The 19,156-nt window shown below is 44.1% G+C and overlaps 1 long non-coding RNA gene across 2 annotated transcripts; it reads right to left on the bottom strand.

The window, feature by feature from the left end:
* Nucleotides 1-944: 944 nt before the first annotated feature.
* LOC115090174 lies at nt 945-19,072 on the bottom strand. 2 transcript variants are annotated; one of them, XR_003856325.1, is made up of 3 exons: nt 18,775-19,072; nt 2,378-2,570; nt 945-2,283 (listed from the first exon to the last, which is right to left on the bottom strand). It is a non-coding gene; the product is annotated as an uncharacterized LOC115090174 (long non-coding RNA). The 2 variants fall into 2 exon arrangements; XR_003856324.1 differs by lacking the exon at nt 18,775-19,072 and adding an exon at nt 7,777-7,905.
* Between the last annotated feature and the right edge of the window lie 84 nt (nt 19,073-19,156).

Below are 19,156 nucleotides of genomic sequence, written 5' to 3'. Positions count from 1 at the left end.
TTTTAGTGTTGGGAGAAGAATGATTTCAAGTGAACTAGGTTTTTTCTTGATTGTATTTTTAAAAAACTTGCCCAAAATTTTAATCTGTGATGCATCCACAGATTAGCTACGGATGCTTCGCTTATTAAAACCATGCTGAACCCCTGTGACTTCCACACAGTGCTTCAAGCACTTATTCTCATTGGCCTATATTATTGTAACTCTGTTTTCCATAATTTATTTAAATGCATCAAGAACACAACATACCATAAAGAAAACAAGAAAGTCATTAAACAAAGAAATATGCAATTCGATGCAGCAATTTTCAAACAAAAACAGAAGTGCTGACCAAGCAGCACAGAGACACAAAAGACATCCATTCATACCCGTTCACACCCAACATCAAAGCGCAGATCAGCTTCAAGCTGTAGAAAGCCTGGTCTGTTTCAATTTATCTTTATAAGCAACTGGCAACGACATGTAAAACAATCTCCAAACAGCACAGTAGTCTTCAGCAGGAAGTCTGTGCACAAAAATTGCATCTAATCTTTTCAAGTGCATCTTATCAATCATCAATTGGTACCATATAGGAGGTAGAAGTGCATTCATCCCACATCTCAAAATATAAAACTTAACTGTTAAAATAGCCACTTGAGTGAATTTTTGATAACCTTTAGAGATTGATTTTAACCAATTTAGAGACTCCCAGTAATGGGATTTCAAGAAAGGAGGGTACAAAGAAATAATATATAACTGTTTTCGTTTGCCTCTCTGAGCACGGCAACTAGTACAAAACTGCAGCACACATTCCAAAGGGCTCTACACGAGAGAACACATTATTCCTATACTCTGTTCCCTCCATTGGCTACCGGTCCAATGGAGAATTAATATAAAATGGCAATGTTAAATCCATATTACATTATAGTACATTAATTATAAGTGCAAATGAGTCTTTGCTGGTCAAATTTCACATATATAATTTTTATTCTCAATGCGGCAACTCTTCTTAGTAAAACGCAAGGTTACATAGCAAATCCCCCAACTCGGACAATGTTTCGCCCGTCCAGCTGCTTCGGGGGGGGGGGGGCAATTTTTTACAACAAAACCATCTGTAAATGCAAAAAGATATACAAATTGGCCAGAATATCACTGGGAAACAAAGCAGATGCCAACTTAATGCATGAAGGAAATATACAGCGAACATACCTGTGTCATAAACAGTCTTAAATTTGTTCCGGAGCGCCTCAGATTCACAACAGTGAAGGCATTTAAACCTACTGTTTTGGCGCCAAAATGCGCCTCAAAGACTGACGGGGACTCATCAACCAATCATAGATCAGTAAATCCATAAACATTTGAGTAACAGGTCATTTCTCTAAGTCACAGCTATGTTGTGTATTTATAAGCCATTGTGTGCATTGAGATCTGTGTAATGCAGCTTGAAGGTACCCTCTTCATGATCTTCTCATGTGGCTGAGATGCATGGCAGAGCACTCTGTCGCTGGTCCTTTATTTTGGAATCCATTACCAGAACGAAATTGTACCTCGAACTGCAAACAAACCTTCAAAAAGGCTTTAAAGACTTACTTATTCAAGCAGACTTACTTATTCAACAGTAGCATGGAATAAACTTAGTTTTTGGGTACTTGCCAGGTTATTATGGCCTGGATTGGTCACTGTTGGAAACAGGATGCTGGGCTTGATGGACCCATGGTATGACCCAGTATGGCATGTTCTTATGTTAGAGGCTTGGGCATAGGCTGCAGCCCCTGCGTTAGGTCTGGACCTAGGCCCAGGCGAGAACCCAGTCTCAGGCCTAGGCCTAGGCTTGTATTTGCAAGGTTTTAATATACTGTACATCATTACCATGTTTATAGAGTGACCATTTTTATTATTATTCTTGTTCTGCCAATTTACTATCTTGCAGGAGGTTATAGCAAATAATATAATGGTGTATTGCCATTGTGGTATTTTCAAGGCTATCTTAGGGTCAACTTGTCATTTTGCATTTCAGAGGTGTTATGATGTCATATTTCGGTATGGTTGTTGAGGATTAGTTAATTGTTGTTTTTATGCTCGTTACTTTGTACTCTGCTGAGAACTTTGGATTTGTGTGGGTTATAAATTGATTTAAGTAAAGTCATTGCCACCCAGCTGGCTAGGCTTGGATCTCCATGTGCGTTATCAACACTGGCATTAGTTGGTTTGACAACTTCTCACGTTTGCCGACCATTTCAGATGAATTCCTTTTGATACTATGTACAAAAGCTGTCCATGAGACCTGAAACATGCGCTCTTGCCAGCCTAAAAAAATAAATAAGTGGCCAGTTAGCCAAACTACATGCGTCTGCTTTGCCACACTTAAAAGACAAAATAAAAGCTCCATGAGCTTCCTTACCACAAACACTTGTGTGAAAAAAATATCACCTAGTCTGCAGATAAGCATCAATTCTCTTGTAACTTCTGTTGATTACAGCCCAGGTGGATAGTGCCATCAAGGAGCTTAGGAGTTCCTAAGCTTCCGTGTTTCAAATCACCAGAGGTCCAGTGTTGCAGGCAATCCTCCTTCATCTGCCTCTGGCATGAGCAAACTGAAATGAAACCACTTGAAGTGAGAGAGAGCATCTGCAATTTCATTATATATAGTGAGATATGTCACGCTCATAGTGTCATATTTAGCTGAAGGGAACATAAGACCAACTCTTGCAGCAGGCTTGCTACTAAAGCACATTTTGCAGACTAGCAATTGATTATGAATATCTCTCTACTAGGGATGTGAATCGGTACCGGACTCGTATCGGGTTCGGATAAAAACTGCGGGAAATCTTCGTTCCCGTGGCTTTTACCCATTTAAATCAGCTGTGTCATGCCGAAAAAAAACAAAACACCCCGACCATTTAAATTTAATTCTTTCTAATCCCCCACCCTCCTGACCCCTCTGAAAACTTTTTTAAAGTACCTGGTGGTCCAGCGGGGATGCCGGGAGTGATCTCCCAGTAAACAAAATGGCGCCGATGGCCCTTTGCCCTTAGCATGTGACAGGGTATCCGTGCCATTGGCCGGCCCCTGTCATATGGTAGGAGTAATGGACGGCCGGCGCCATCTTTAAAAATGGTGCGGGCCATCCTGTCACATGTTAAGGGCAAAGGCTGAGTCTTCACTTCGCTATCAAATAATGGTAAGAGCTATTTATAGACTCTCTTAGATTTCTCAATGCAGTTTAAAGTTGGGAAAAGAAGTCTACCAGTAAGTGTTTATCTAGGAGAATAAGAAGATAAGAACATAGGAATGTTGCCTTACTAGGTCAGACCGAGGGTCCATCAAGCCCAGCATCCTGTTTCCAACAGTGGCTAATCCAGGTTACAAGTAGCTGGCAAGTACCCAAACATTAATCCTTTCTCTTAAGTATTGTGCCAACTGAATATAGTAATTATTTTGTCAAGGATGAAACCTCTTATATAAACACAACCATGACACCAATTGTGGCCCAAGCTGCTGCTGTAGTTGAGGCTTCTTGCTTAGGAAACTTTTAAACATTGTTGGACACAAATGTAATGTCAATCGCGGCACAAGCCGCTGCTTAATTTTACGCTGCTTCTAAACGCAGAAAAAGTGCAAACTATTATCTGACACGGCATATGCCGCTGTTCCACGTCTCCCAAATAGCTATTTATTGGCAGAAATATCCCGCATCTTTTAACAACTTTTCACACTGCTCTTGGATGCAAAACGTTGCCGCATGAACGACACTGACTACAGCTCAGCGTCTCCAAGCGTCTCCAAGAAGCTTCATCTACAGCAGTGGCTTGCGCCACGATCGATATCATGATTGTGTTTCTATAAAAAGTTTCGTCCTTGACAATTACAATTTTCAGTTGGCACAATACTTAAGAGAAAGTATTAAAGGAATATCAATGGCTTTGTACAGATGAATAATCCTGACACAGCTATGCGAAACAAGTTGACTTTTTAAAAATTCTCCAAGAACATTTCATTAAAGAGACATTTTTGCTATGGGTCCGGTTTAACATCAAGTTATTTTCAGCATTTAGAAGCAAAAAGAAGTACTCAACTATTGAACTTTCTTATCCTTAATTGTGCTTTTACATAATGGTGTGCTATTCGTGTGAAAGGCTGCAGCTGGTCGCACTGCGGCCTGCGAAATCACACCGCTGTGGTGTGAACGGCTGCAGCCTTTTGCAGGCACGCCCCCCCCTTCACCCCGCCCCCTTTTTTTGCTGGATTCATCATTCTGTGAAGAATGATGAATCCAGCCCTTGGTGAGACATTCATCCTTCAGCTACCCTGCTGCAAACAGAATTTGTAGCTCTAAGATCTTAAACCTTTAGGGAGGGTCTCTAAACACAAAAAAATGGGTCTGCTAACGTAGGCCTAGATTCATCATTTTACTATAAATTTTGCAAAAATAGCACCTGCGAAAAAAGGGGCGTGGTTAGAGAGAGAAATTAACTATTTATACTACTATAAGAGGAGCCACTAGTAACTTGGGGTGAGGTTTTGGGGGGCAGTTTTACATACACAGTCAGAGGTATGAACAGCACAGTAGACATCAGTGAAGATTTTATGTGATTTGGAGTGATGAAAGGTACAAAAAGATTAGATTTGTACAATGTACTCTCGACCGACCTTGATGCACAAATCTAATCTTTTTGAACCTTTCATCGACTCGTACCTCTGACTGTATATGTAAAGCTGCCCCCCCCAAAACCTAGCCCAGCAACAAAACCTCACCCCAAATTCAGAATGCCCCCTCTTACAGTGGTATAAAAATTTGACTTATATGGGTGCCTCCCCAGAGGCTCTCTCTCTCTCTCTGTGCCTGAAATGGGATTAGGTGTAGTTATTTCCGGTGTTAAATCCCGCAATAGCATACATTACATTATCGCACGAATGTGAAGCACCCCGCATTTTCATTTACTCCTTCCACTTGAATACATTTTTCAAATTTGCATACGCATCTCTTGATGCATTATTTTCGCATGTGTTATGGTGATATCGCAAGCGTTAGGACCCTAACACCTTCAATAATGCCCTTACGCGATTTGATAAATGACCCCCTTAGGGCCCTATTTATTAAACATTTTTCCCATAGCCGCAGCATGGGAGAAAACCTTTAGTAAATGGCTTCTTTAGAGCCTTATTTACTAAACTTTTTCCTCATAGATACAGAATAGAGAAAAAGCCTTAGTAAATCAGGCCATTAGTTCTGCATAAAAGGGTCACATAATCTATGAGACAAGGCTTATAGCACGCAGATTTCCAAGCAGTGATTCAGCTAGGACTTCTCATTACTGAGTGCCAGACAAGGTCCTCCTAAATATTATGGAGCACCAGGGTTATATATGATTCTTAGGGGATGAAATCAGAGACTGACTTGCCAACCAGGGGAGACAGCTTGTGAATCAGATGATATTTGTCAGGCTCCTTTTAAGGAATTATGCCTCATGAGAGCCACATACAGGGGCAGATTTTCAAAGGGGTACGTGCGTAACTCCCGAAAAGCTGCCCCTTCCACCCCCTGCGCGCGCCGAGCCTATGTTGCATAGGCTTAGCGGTGCGCGCAAGCCCCGAGATGCGCGTAAGTCCCGGGGCTTTCCTGGGGGGCGCATGTTGGGGGCGTGTCGGGGGACGTGTCGCGGCCGGTGCGTCATCGGCGTTCCGGGGCGGGGCCGTGGTTCTGGCCCAGGGGTGTTCCGGGAGCGTGGACGCGGCCTCCGGACCAGCCCCCAGACCGGAACATGGCGCGCCGGCGTGCACAAGTTACGCCTGCCTCGGGCAGGCTTAACTTTTGAAATAAAGGTGTGGGGGGGGAATTAGTTAGGGCCAGGAGGCGGGTTAGTTAGGGGAAGGAAAGGGAAGGTGGGGGGGCGCCGGAAAGAAAGTTCACTCCGAGGCCGCTCCGATGATGCGCCGACCGCGACACGCCCCCCCCCCCCCGTCATGCCCCCCCAGGAAAGTCCTGGGACTTAGGCACGTCCCGGGGCTTGTGCGCGCCGCCGAGCCTATGTAACATAAGCTCGGCGCGCGCAGGGGGTGGAAGGGGCAGCTTTTCGGGGGTTACGCGCGTATCTTACACGCGTACCCCTTTGAAAATCTGCCCTAGTATGTGGCCAAGCCAACTAAGCTGGCCAAGCCTAAAGTAGATAGCCCGGTTGATTCTATGAGCAGCCAGCCAGAAAGATAACTTAGCTGGTCCAATGGCAGGCTGGAAGGAGAAGGTATTAAAATACATTGTTTTGGCTCAGATACACTTTGTGGTATAAGCCTGCAGCTATGCCTTTATACCACTAATTGGTTGTCTGTGGTAGTTATATAATATCATCCATCTGGCATTTGACAGCATATGGATAGGGATGGGGATGGGGAAGAAGGACAAAACATCCCTACTGTCTATGTTAAATGGAATAATAGTCTTCCTACCACTCCACTAACAAAGATAATCCTTTAGGTCAGTGGTCGAGTCCTTGCTTGGAAATCCAAGCGATGAGTTTAAATATTTTAGATTCTGTGTTGTAAAAATTGGTTCTAATATGGTTGTGAATTTTCACAAAATCTGATAAATGTATTACCACAAAATTACATTTTACAAAGTACGTAATTCAGCCATGGGGCAGGTTGCCCCCTATAGAATGTGAAAGCCAAGTCAAATTACCATAGATTTTGCTCTGAGAAGGCTGATTTAACACACATTGTGCTATAAGAAAATGTTTGTGGGGCCACAGTGAGCACCTGGAGCTTGAGTTTCGAGACCCATGGCAGACCAGGCAGCATGGACTCACACAGCTGACACGCAGCAATACCATTTTCACAGGTTCGGAGCATACAATAAGATTTTTCTCTATTCATTGGGAAAATGTTAATTAGCATATCTAGTGTGAAGCAGCAGGGGATGTATAGAAGGGGCGAGTGCTCCCAGCCAGCCAGAAGAATCAGAGGCCCCTATTCATTCAGAGAAGCCAGCTGGCAGGCAGGAGCCAGCACTTCAGCCTTTCTTCCAGAGCATATGTTCTTCCCAATCTCCTGAAGGGGCTGTCAATCATATCCCTGCTTTACTTTTGAGGGGGGTGGGGGAGGGGTCCAATAGTGATAAAACAATTTGTTCAGTTTAAGTTCCCTGGTCCTTGCCCACAGATGAGCTGATTCACCCTCAGTGCTAGAAGTCATCCCTGGCTCCTCTCTTCTAATTTAGGCTCGATATAATAAGGTGTGCGCAGCAGAGTGCAGTTTTACCCCCCATTTGCATGCACGTTTTTTGTGCGCAAACGTCACTCCCAGTGCAACAAGGACTTTTGTATGTATAGGACTATATGCACTGCTTAGCCCCCTTGCATGGAAATATCATGCAAATGAAGGCATTAGCTTCTAGCCCCTCCCTCCCCAATGCAGAGATGTGTGCTTTCTTAATTCATATTTTGTTAACTTTGGACATTTTTTTTTACTCCTGGTCTGAGGTGCTAGTGTTAGGCTATGGGCAGAAGCAAGAGTTCCGGTCCAGGAACTGTAGTCGATATTTCATGCACATAATTTTTTCTGTGTCCTAAGCATTTTCTGATTTGTGAACATTTTTTAACTCCAATATCTACCGTACCTGAATGTAATCCATTTTGAAGTGGCTGAAAGGCGGAATATAAATCAGATAGATAAATAAATAGCATACCATTAACTTACTGCATCGGGAGTTAAACAAAATTAGCTCATGTGTTCGGCTAATACATCAGCCCCTTAATTATGATCTGTGCTTTCTTGGCAGCAGTTTTAAGAAATCTGTTGTCCTACCTTCCTTTGCAGATTTCAGAAAATACATGCTGTCTTATACTGTCCTGATGCAGTTCCTTATTCTAGGCTTCAAGTGAGTTAGAAGCATTCTTACATTTGTAAGAGTGTCTCCTTCAGCATTCTACTCAACAGACTTGTGAAGAAATGTGAGCTCTGAAGAGAGGAGTCTTGTAGCTGCAGCTACAGTATGTGGTGTGTGCAAAATAACTATTAACCTTTTCATATCTGACTGGCACATCAACAATGAACAGATACTCCACCAAGTTAGCCAAATAAGACATGTGTGCTCCATTCAGGACTGTTTCTGTGGGAAGGGGGTGAGGGGGAACATGCCAGGTCGAACAGTAGGGAGTGTTTCCTCCAGAGGCTCCTCAAAACTATTTGAGTGTGTTGTTCACTGCCATTGTCTTGACTTTCTTACATCTCAAGCCATTCTTGATCCACTCCAGTCTGGTTTTTGCCTTCTACATTCAACTGAAACAACCCTTGCTAAAGTTTCCAATGACCTGTTTATGGCGAAAACCAAAGGTCTTTACACTGTCCTTCTCCTTCGTGACTTGTCTGCTGCTTTTGACACTGTTGATCACCACCTACTCTTTGATACGCTGAGCTCACTTGGATTTCAGGGCCCTCTCCCATTGAACTTGTAACATTTCCTCTGGTGGATCCTCTTCTCCTGCCATACCACTATAAATTGCTGTACCTCAGGGTTCTGTACTGGGTCCTCTTCTTGTTTCCCTTTATACTAATTCCCTTGGTGCTTTGATTTCCTCTGATGGCTTTCAATACCATTTTTATGCTGATGACTCTACGATCTACTTTTCTACACCAGAAATTTCACCAGAAATCCAGTGCTAGATCTCAGCCTGTTTGTCTGACATTGCTGCCTGGATATCCCGCCACCTTAACTTCAACATGGCCAAGACAGAGCTCCTTATATTTCCCCCCAAGCCCACTTCCTCCCTTCTCTATTTCTGTGGATGATATGGTTATCTTCCCTGTCTCCTCAGCCTGTAACCTAGGAGTCATCTTTGACTCCTCTCTCTACACATATCCAAAACTCTTACTAAAACATTCCATTTCTTTCTCTATAACATCTCCAAAATCCATCCCTTCCTTTCTGATCACACTACCAGAACTCTTATCCACTCTCTCATTTCCTCTCGCTTAGACTATTGCAACCTGCTCCTCACAGGTCTCCTGGCAAGCCATCTCTCTCCACTGCAATCTATCCTAAATTCAGCTGTGCAACTTATCTTTTGCCATAGTTGCTACACTAACATAACCCCTCTTCTGAAGTCACTGCATTGGCTCCCTATCTGCTCCCGCAAACAGTTCAAGGTCCTCTTTCTCACCTACAAATGCCTTCACTCTGCAGCACCTCAGAACCTCTCCTCTCTTATCATCTCTACATTTTCCTTATGCACTCCATCATCGGACAAGTCACTCCTATCTGTGCCCTTCTCCTCTCCCGCCAATTCCCAACTCCGTACTTTCCACCTGGCTGCGCTATATGCTTGAAAGAGTCTTCCTGAACTGCCGAGTCATGCTCCCTTTCTTGCCATGTTTAAATACCATCTGAAGACTCACCTGTTTAAGACTGCTTTTAAATCTTAAGCCTGATTGCCTGCTTTTAACCTCATTAACTAACTTTACTTTTTTTTTCACCATTGTCTTGCTTTATGAAATGCCCCAAGTCTCTTATCCTGTATGTTTGTCTTATTAGATTGTAAGCTTTATTGAGCGGAGACTGGCTATTTTGTGTGTTTCTATAGTGTCGTGTAGTGCTATAGAATGTTAATTAGTGGTAGCAAGCTGAAATGCACAGGGGAAGGGCCCTGTTTCTACCTGTTTCTCTTGAGGTTTCTGGGCCCACCCACATTCATGAAGGAAAAGTGATGTTGAATGGATCAACAGGGCAAGGAGCATTTATTTATTATTTACTTATTTTATTTAGCGCTTTTCTATACGGAATTCGAGATAAGGATCACATCATGCTGGTTTACATTTAACAGGGGGTGAAAATGCAAATAAACTCAAACAGTAACAGGTGAAAGGAAAACTCTGAAGTTACAATAAAACAGGGGTGTTCAAAACTGGGAGGAGAAGGAAAGGCAAGAGGAATTTAACAGAACGAGCAATTGTTTGCAAGGTTCAGAGAGTGTCTGACTGTAGATGTTGGTGAATTAATGGTCAGGTGGGGTCTGGAAAGGCTTGCTTAAACAACCACATCTTAAGCCTCTTTCTGAACGTTAGATGACACGGTTCCTGTCGAAGATCTGGAGGAATGGAGTTCCATAACGATGGTCCAGCGGTAGAGAGGGCCCGGTCTCTGAATGTTATATGTTGAGAGGTTTTGGTGTGTGGAACATGAAGTGAATCTCTGTAGGCTTCTCTGATGGGTCTGATGGAGGTATGTTTTCTGAATGGGATTTGTAGGTGGAGTGGAGCATGTTGATGTATGGATTTGTATATAATGGTGATTGACTTATGAATGATTTGGAGGGCTTAGCACTACCTGGTAGTGCTAAGCCCTCCAAAGCCAAGATGGTCCTAACTCTATAGATAGGAACTAAGAACAATATCTTTAGTTCCTGAGAACTAAAGAGCACTTTCTAGAAGAAGTCACCAGATAGGGGTAGGCAACCTCTAGTATTCGTGGACATCAATCTGCTTGCATTTTCAGGATATTCCTATTGAATATGCATGAGAGCGCTTTGCATGCATGCTGCTTCATATATATGCAAATATATCATGCACATTCATTAGGGATATCCTGAAAAACCAGGAAGATTGGTGTCCAAAAGGTTGGCTATCAAGCCTGAGCCCCCCAACACCAGAAAAGCAATAAACTACAGGCAATGGGGATATTTCCTGCTGGGTGATTTTCCTAGGCTCCTTCAATGCTGCTTCTATATTAGCAGAAATCACCTTTAATTGGGGCCAGATCTTATCACCCCAGTGACACATCTGCCCCATCAAGCTCCAAATGTCTCTCTGAAAAGACACCAGCTGCCCTTTGGGTACCACTTTGGCTTTTATTTATCAGACATATTTTGGATAGAGTACATGCTCATTTCTTCTAGTGAAATACCCAATGACACTATACACACTTTTTGGCAAAATCTGCACTAGATAAAAAGCAAAATTGCTTACCTTGTAATAGGTGTTATCCCAGGACAGCAGGATGTAGTCCTCACATATGGGTGACGTCACTGACGGAGTCCTATTGCAGGAAAACTTTCTGTCAAAGTTTCAAGAAGCTTTTGACTGGCCCTGTGAGGCCACTGAGCATGCCCAGCATGCCATGATATTCTCTGCCACAGGGGTCTCTCTTCAGTCTCTATGTAGCAATAAGCTTTAGCAAAAATAAAATTATAAACATATCGGACCCAACTCCGCAGGGTGGCGGGTGGGTTTCGTGAGGACTACATCCTGCTGTCCTGGGATAACACCTATTACAAGGTAAGCAATTTTGCTTTATCCCAGGACAAGCAGGATGCTAGTCCTCACATATGGGTGATTAGCAAGCTAGAGGCTGAGTCATTTTGTAGTGAAGCAACAGTGAAGTATTGTTGTTGAAAATGAGGCAGCTGAAGATCACAGCAGATTGGATGTAGAAGGAGTTGGAATTAAACTGGAAACAAGTTCTTTAAGAAAGATTGTCCATAGGCTGAATCTTATCATCCTTCTTTATCTAAACAGTAATGAGCTGCAAAGGTGTGAAGAGAACTCCATGTTGCTGCTTTACATATGTCAAGAATTGGCACTGAACGATAGTGTGCTACTGAGGTTGACATTGCTCTCACTGAATGTGCTTTACTCGCCCTTGGAGAGGAAGGCCTGCTTCTTCATAGCAAAACTGTATACAATATGCTAGCCAATTGGATAGAGTATGTTTACCCACTGCTTTCCCCAGTTTGTTTGGATCATAAGATACAAAGAGTTGAGTGGATTTCCTGTGGACTGCAGTGCGGTCTAAGTAAAATGCTAGCGCTCATTTACAGTCCAAGGTATGTAAGGCCCATTCTCCTTGGTGAAAATGAGGCCTTGGAAAGGATGTGGGTAAAACTATGGATTGGTTCAAGTGGAATTCCGTAACTACCATGGGGAGGAATTTTGGATGTGTACGGAGAAACCACTCTGTCATGTAGGAATTTTGTATAGGGTGAGTACGTGACAAGTGCTTGCAACTCACTAACCCTTCTAGCTGATGTAATGGCTATAAGGAAGATAGTCTTCCATGTGAGAAATTTAACATCACAGGAATTCATGGGTTCGAAAGGAGAATGCATGAGTCTTGTTAAGACTAGATTCAGGTCCCATTATGTGACTGGTGGCCGAATTGGTGGTTTAAGTTGAGTTAAACCTCTCATAAACCTGCTGACAAGAGGTTGTATGGATATTGGTGCATCTCCCATCTTGTTATGGTAAGAACATAAGAACATGCCATACTGGGTCAGACCAAGGGTCCATCAAGCCCAGCATCCTGTTTCCAACAGTGGCCAATCCAGGCCATAAGAACCTGGCAAGTACCCAAAAATTAAGTCTATTCCATGTTACCGTTGCTAGTAATAGCAGTGGTTATTTTCTAAGTCAACTTAATTAATAGCAGGTAATGGACTTCTCCTCCAAGAACTTATCCAATCCTTTTTTAAACACAGCTATACTAACTGCAGTAACCACATCCTCTGGCAACAAATTCCAGAGTTTAAATGTGCGTTGAGTAAAAAAGAACTTTCTCCGATTAGTTTTAAATGCTAACTGCATGAAGTGCCCCCTAGTCTTTCTATTATCCGAAAGAGTAAATAACTGATTCACATCTACCCGTTGTAGACCTCTCATGATTTTAAACACCTCTATCATATCCCCCCTCAGCTGTCTCTTCTCCAAGCTGAAAAGTCCTAACCTCTTTAGTCTTTCCTCATAGGGGAGCTGTTCCATTCCCCTTATCATTTTGGTAGCCCTTCTCTGTACTTAAATGTACTCTTACAGATGAAGTCTGGAGACCAGAGTCTGAAAGATGGCATAAGTAGTCTAGTAAATAAGTTGTGGGGCAGGAGAAAGGATCGATACTCTTTTGCATGCACCACAACGTGAATCCTTTCCATTTCGAAGAATAGTTCTTTCGTGTGGAAGGTTTACGTGAAGCTATAAGCACTTGAGATACATTTGTTGAAAGATCTATCTCAATCAAGCTTTCAACATCCATGCTGTCAGGGATAGGGCTTGAAGGTTGGGATGATGCAACCGACCCTGATCCTGAATTATGAGATTGGGAGCTACCCCCAGGTGAATTGGATCCCTGATCGAGAGGTCTAGAAGTGTGGGAAACCATACTTGTCGAGGCCAATATGGGTCTATGAGTATCATGGTCCCTTTTTCCTGTTGTAGCTTCACTAGAGTTTTGGTTATGAGCGGTATCGGAGGATACGCATATAGAAGGCCTGAGTTCCAAGGGCGAGTAAAGGCATCCTTGGCTGGCTGGTTTTTCTGTTTGTATAGAGAACAGAATCTGTCCACTTTGTGATTCAGTTGTGATGCAAAGAGGTCCATTGTTGGTTGTCCCCAACGTTGGAATATCCTGGTCACTACTAAGGGATCCAGGGACCACTCGTGTGGTTGGAACTGACAACTGAGGCGATCTGCAACTAAGTGGCCTGGAGAAACATTGAATGTGTTAGGGCCCAGTCCCAAATCTGTGCAGCTTCTTGGCAAAGGAGATACGAGCCCGTACCTCCCTGTTTGTTGATGTACCACATGGCTACTGTGTTGTCCGTTTGGATCAGAACGGTCTTGTGTGAAATGCAGACCTTGAACGCATGCAGAGCATAACATATAGCTCGAAGTTCCAGGAAATTGATTTGAAATATTGCTTCGAGTTTTGTCCAAGTACCCTGGGTTTAGAGATTTTTTATGTGAGCTCCCCAACCCAAGGTGGATCATCTGGAGTTAAAGTTATCTGTGGGACTGGTTGTTGGAAGGTTAGGTCCTTGCGCAAATTGTCCATGTTCGCCCACCAAAGTAGAGATGAACGTAGCTGGTGGGTTACTTGAATTGGAGAGGACAGTGGTTGAATGGCTTGGATCCATTGTGATCTTAAAGTCCATTGGGTGACCCTCATGGCTAATCTTGCCATAGGAGTAACATGCACTGTGGAGGCCATGTGGCCTAGTAAGGTTAGAAATGGATGAGCTGTTGCTTGTTTTTCGAGTGAATTGAGTGTGCCAGAAGGGAAAGTGTCTCTGCTCGATCCTCGGGTAGAAAGGCCTTTGAGAGGATAGTGTTCAATTCTGCTTCTATGAATTGAAGCAGGTGAGATGGAATGAGATGGGACTTTTGATAATTGATGAGAAAGCCCATGGAGTGAAGTAGAGTAATTGTTCGACTGAGAGAAGCCAGAGCTCCTTGTTGAGATTGACTTCTGATGAGCCAGTCGTCTAAATATGGAAAGACATGGACACTTTCTTTGTGCAAGTGTGCTGCTATTACTGCCAGACATTTGGTAAATACTCTGGGAGCCGAGGCGAGTCCGAATGGAAGTACTAGAAGTGCTGATGACCCACCATGAAGCGTAGGTACTTGCGATGAGGGGGGAATATTAGAATGTGAGCGTAAGCATCTTGAAGATCCAGAGAACAAAGCCAATCTTCTGTTTGAAGAAATGGAAGCATGGTGCCTAGAGAAACCATCCTGAACTTTTCTTTCTTCAGAAATTTGTTGAGATTTCTGAGGTCTAGGATGGGACTTAGGCCTCCGGTTTTCTTTGGAATGAGGAAATAACGGGATAGAATCCTCTCCCCTGCTGAGTCTGGGGCATGAGCTCTACTGCTCTGGCTCTCAGAAGGGTGGATAATTTTACTTGCAGGTGAATTATGTGATTTTCGCTTAGAAAAGAAGGTCTCACAGGAGAATCTTTTGGTATTGAGAGGAAATTGAGTTGGTAACCTCGAGATATTATTGCAAGTACCCATTGGTCTGTTGTTATTTCCACTCAATGATTGTAAAAGGAGGATACTCGACCTCTTACCGGAAGCTGTGGATGAGGATTGGAGAGATGGCTTTGGTCTCTGGGAAAAATCTCAAAAGTCAGCAGTCAGTCCCGTCTGTGGCGGAGGTTGAGGCCTAGCTGCCCTAGGTTGTCTGGGCTGAGGTCTTTGTTGCAGCCTAGAAGATCTGCTCCTAGATGTTGGAGGGTAATACCGCCTTTGTCGGTAGAAGGGTTTTCTAGGTTCTTTCCTTTGAGGCCTATGAGATGACTGTGTGGCTGGATCCTGTGGAATTAATGAGAGTTGTCGTAAGGTTTCGGTATGCTCTTTCAATTGAGCAACCGCATCTTGTACTTTGGAACCAAAAAGGTTATCACCAAGACAAGGGAGGTCAACCAATTTTTCCTGGACTTCAGGCCTGAGGTCCGAGGCTTTAAGCCAAGCCCAACGTCTTGCACTTATACCTGATGCAGCCACTCTAGATGCTGTTTCAAAGCCATCATAGGCAGCACGGACCTCATGCTTGCCCCCCTCCAGCCCTTTGTGGATAATTGCCTGGACTGCTTCTTGATGTTGTTGTGGCAATGATGGTATAAACTCCTGCATCTGTTTCCACAGATTTCTTTGGTATTGAGTCATGTATAATTGGTAAGAAGATATTTTGGAATTTAACATGGCTCCTTGATAAACCTTCCTTCCCAGGGAATCCAAGAATCTGTGATCTTTCCCTGGGGGAGTTGAGGAATGTGGTCTTATCCTCTTCGACTTCTTTTGTGCAGATTTCACCACCACTGATTGGTGTGGAAGCAGTGACTTTTGGTAGCCAGGAGCAGACTGCACCAAATACGTTGTGTCCATTCTTTTATTTACAGCAGGCACTGAGTATGGATGCTCCCAAAGCCGATGTTGTAGGTCCAGAAGGACATCATGGACCAGTATGGCTACTACTTGCTTTGGAGGGTCTACAAATTGGAGAACCTCCAATGTTTGTTGCCTTGAATCATCTTCTGTCACCAAGGTGAAAGGTATGGTGTCAGCCATTTCCTGGATGAAATTGGTGAAGGATAAATCCTCCGGTGGAGATTTCTTTCTTGGGTCTGGAGGTGAAGGATCTGACATGAAATCTTCGGACGAGGTATCTGTTTGTCCATCGTCCCAAGTATTGTATGGATCTTCTCTATGTGGAGATAATGGAGAAGGTCTAGGTGGACGAGGAAGCCCTGAAGGACCTGGTTGCAGGTCATCGAAGGGTATGTCTTCCGGCTGTTCTTTCTGAGGCATGGGAGGAAGAACACTGACTACCTCATCAAATCTTTTCATTAAGAGCTGATAGAGTGCCAGTTCTGGATGTCCTGGGTCTTCAGGTAAGCTTGGCATGGATGGTATCGGGCCCGGAATCAAAGACGGCGTCGGTGTCATCGATGGCCGTGCCGATGTCACCTTGGCTGGTATCGGTGTAGGCACTGGCATCGACGGAATCCTTGGCATCGGTATAGGTACCGGCATCGACGGAGTCGCTGGCATCGGTGTAGTCACCGGCTTTGGTGTAATCACCGGCATCGGTTCCGGAACCGGCATCGGTGAAGGCATCGGTGAAGGCGCCAGAATAGGCATCTGCTCCTTAAGGGCCTGGAGCACCGCTTGCCGGATAAAATCCGACAATTCCTGCGGAACAGCTGGTGCAGGCAGAGCAGCTGAACGCGGTGGCAGTGGAGGCGTCGATACCCCTTCCACAGAGCCCTGTGGAGGTTCGAGTATTGGTATTACCTCGGAATGTGAAGGCCCCGGCGTCGAGGGTAGCGGTGTTTCCTGTAGTTTAAGCCGCTTAGCGGTCGGTTCCTCCGGGGAGAGAAGCACCGCTGGAGTCAATGTATGCCGATGTCTGTGACGGTGTTTCAGCCGGTGTTCGATTACTGACCTTGTCGATGCCGTCGATGTCGATGGCGATGGATGATCTCCGGACCCCTCCGGATGACGTTTTTTCAATATTATTCTTTTTGAAACTCCAGCCGGAGACGATTTTGTTGATGTTGAGGGAGAAGGAAGAAGCTATAAGTGAAAAAGATGTTCCATCTTCTCTTGGCGAAGTTTTCTTCCTTTGGGAGTCATCTCTGCACATTTTGGGCAGGTTGAGACATCATGTTTGTCCTCCAAACAAAGGACACACTCGAGGTGTGGGTCTGTAATGGACATTGTCCAATTACAGACAGGACATTTTTTAAATCCGGTAGCCATTTTCTATCGACAGCCGTCAATGAAATGAGGGAAAATTTATGAGAAAAAAGTTTTTACTCAGGGAGTAAAAACGAGACTATGATTACTCACCAGCCAGTGGAAATCTAAGAGAGATCCCTTATGGGAGAAAAGAATGAGAAAATAAGTGACTTTTCAGTCAGCAAACTCTGTGAAAAAACTCACAAGGCTCCTTGCTCCGCGATGCTTACAGCAGCGCGGAAAAGCGAAGACTGAAGAGAGACCCCTGTGGCAGAGAATATCATGGCATGCTGGGCATGCTCAGTGGCCTCACAGGGCCAGTCAAAAATTTCTAGAAACTTTGACAGAAGGTTTTCCCGCAATAGGGCTCCATCAGTGACGTCACCCATATATGAGGACTAGCATCCTGCTTGTCCTGGGATAATAAGGTAGATTTTAAAAGTCTTGCCTGCGCAAAAACGGCCACATACACACGTAAGTGGGCTGCATGGGAGCTATGCAAATTTTAAATAACCAGGAAGGGAATGTACATGCGCCCAGAAAAAGTAGATGGAAAAGGGGCAGGGCCAGCACTGACTGTGTAACTCCTAAATTTCCTCAGCTGGTGTGCATAAGTTATGTGTGCCACTTTACTGCAACATGGGTGGGGGAGGGAGAGGGAGAGAGAGACAGAATCTTTATAAGGCTCAGTCTGATAATCTATATATGGACCATTGTAAGGGGGGCACTTTGATTTGGAGTGAGTTTTCGGGGGGTGGGTTGGGATTGGGGGGCTGTTGTTACAGACACATTCAGAGGTATCCATTGTAAAACTGACATCCGTAAAGAATTATAGCCTTTATAAATGATGAAAAGAAGTTGATTTGTACAATGCAGCTTGCAGACACTGCAGTGAACAAATCAACTCCTCTTGTTAGAATTTTCATCACTTATAAGGGCTATAATTCTTTACGGATGTCAATTTTACAATGGATACCTTTGAATGTGTTTGTAACAAAACCCCCCCAATCCCAACCCACCCCCCCGAAAACTCACTCCAAATCAACGTGCCCCCCTTACAATGGTCCATATATAGATTATCAGACTGAGCCTTATAAAGAGTCTCAGTCTCTCTCTCTCACCGGACTCCTGTGCCTAATGAAGAGCTGTAGCAAAGCAGCATGCATGAGACATGCACACGTGAAGAGCATTTTATAACCTACGCGCATAGGTTATAAAATAGCATGTATTTTTTTGGGTGTGGTGAGATACGCACATTTATGGCCCTTTCAAAATCTACTCAAACGAGTCTAGAATTGCATGCAAACTTAATAGAGCATGCTTTATGCCACGGGAAGAGGGGCTATGTGTCACAGCCACACAATTCTAGCCTTTTTTTACTTAGTCTAATTGTTTTTCTTTGTTTTGCTTTGTTCTTCTTCCTCTCACTCCCCACAACTTGCTCCCCTCCAGCCAAGTCCCCTTTCATCCCTTACCCTTCCCATCGGCCAAGACCCTCCTTACCTCTGTGGTTCAAAGTGCCAGTCAGGGTGGTAGAGGAGGACATGGCCTGAGGTACTGCTGCCCGCCTTCTCCTTCTGCCTGCCTGATAAGCTGGTTTAAGAGAGGTCGTGGCCGGTTGATCCAGTGGAAGTCTTCAGGCTGGGGCGACGTACTTCACTAGACTGCTCCACTGGTGGTTTTCCACCCCACCACTCGTGTTTTTCGCTTTGTCGCCTGAGTTACCAGTCTCCGCTTGTTACATCGGGTGTCATGGACGAATGAACAAACTGAAAAGATTGGAGAAATTACTTACCTGATAATTTTGTTTTCCTTAGTGTAGACAGATGGACTCAGGACCAGTGGGTTATGGGGAAAAGCACATTTTCATTTTCAGAAGATCTCGGCTAGCCTAGAGGACAGCGCTGAGTCTTCTTGTGGCCATAGGCATGACACATAACCTTCCATTGTCACGGGGACCGACTTATATTGTAACCCTCTGGAGCAGGCACCTAGCTATTGTACCTGAATTAGAACTCATCTTGAACACTGGTTTGGAAAGGCGAGCAATTCAATCTAAACTATGAATCTACATTACAACCTGTACCCATTGCACACAGCAGCAGCAGCAGCAGAGCTACTTTTCTGCGCTGTTTCTGTGCTGCAGATTCCAGGAATTCCATTGCCTTACATGGTGA

The sequence above is a fragment of the Rhinatrema bivittatum genome, chromosome 4 (assembly GCF_901001135.1).
Source record: "Rhinatrema bivittatum chromosome 4, aRhiBiv1.1, whole genome shotgun sequence".
NCBI lineage: Eukaryota > Metazoa > Chordata > Amphibia > Gymnophiona > Rhinatrematidae > Rhinatrema > Rhinatrema bivittatum.
The sequence above is the reverse complement of the archived record's forward strand: the minus strand, read 5'-3'. Positions and strand labels throughout refer to the sequence as shown.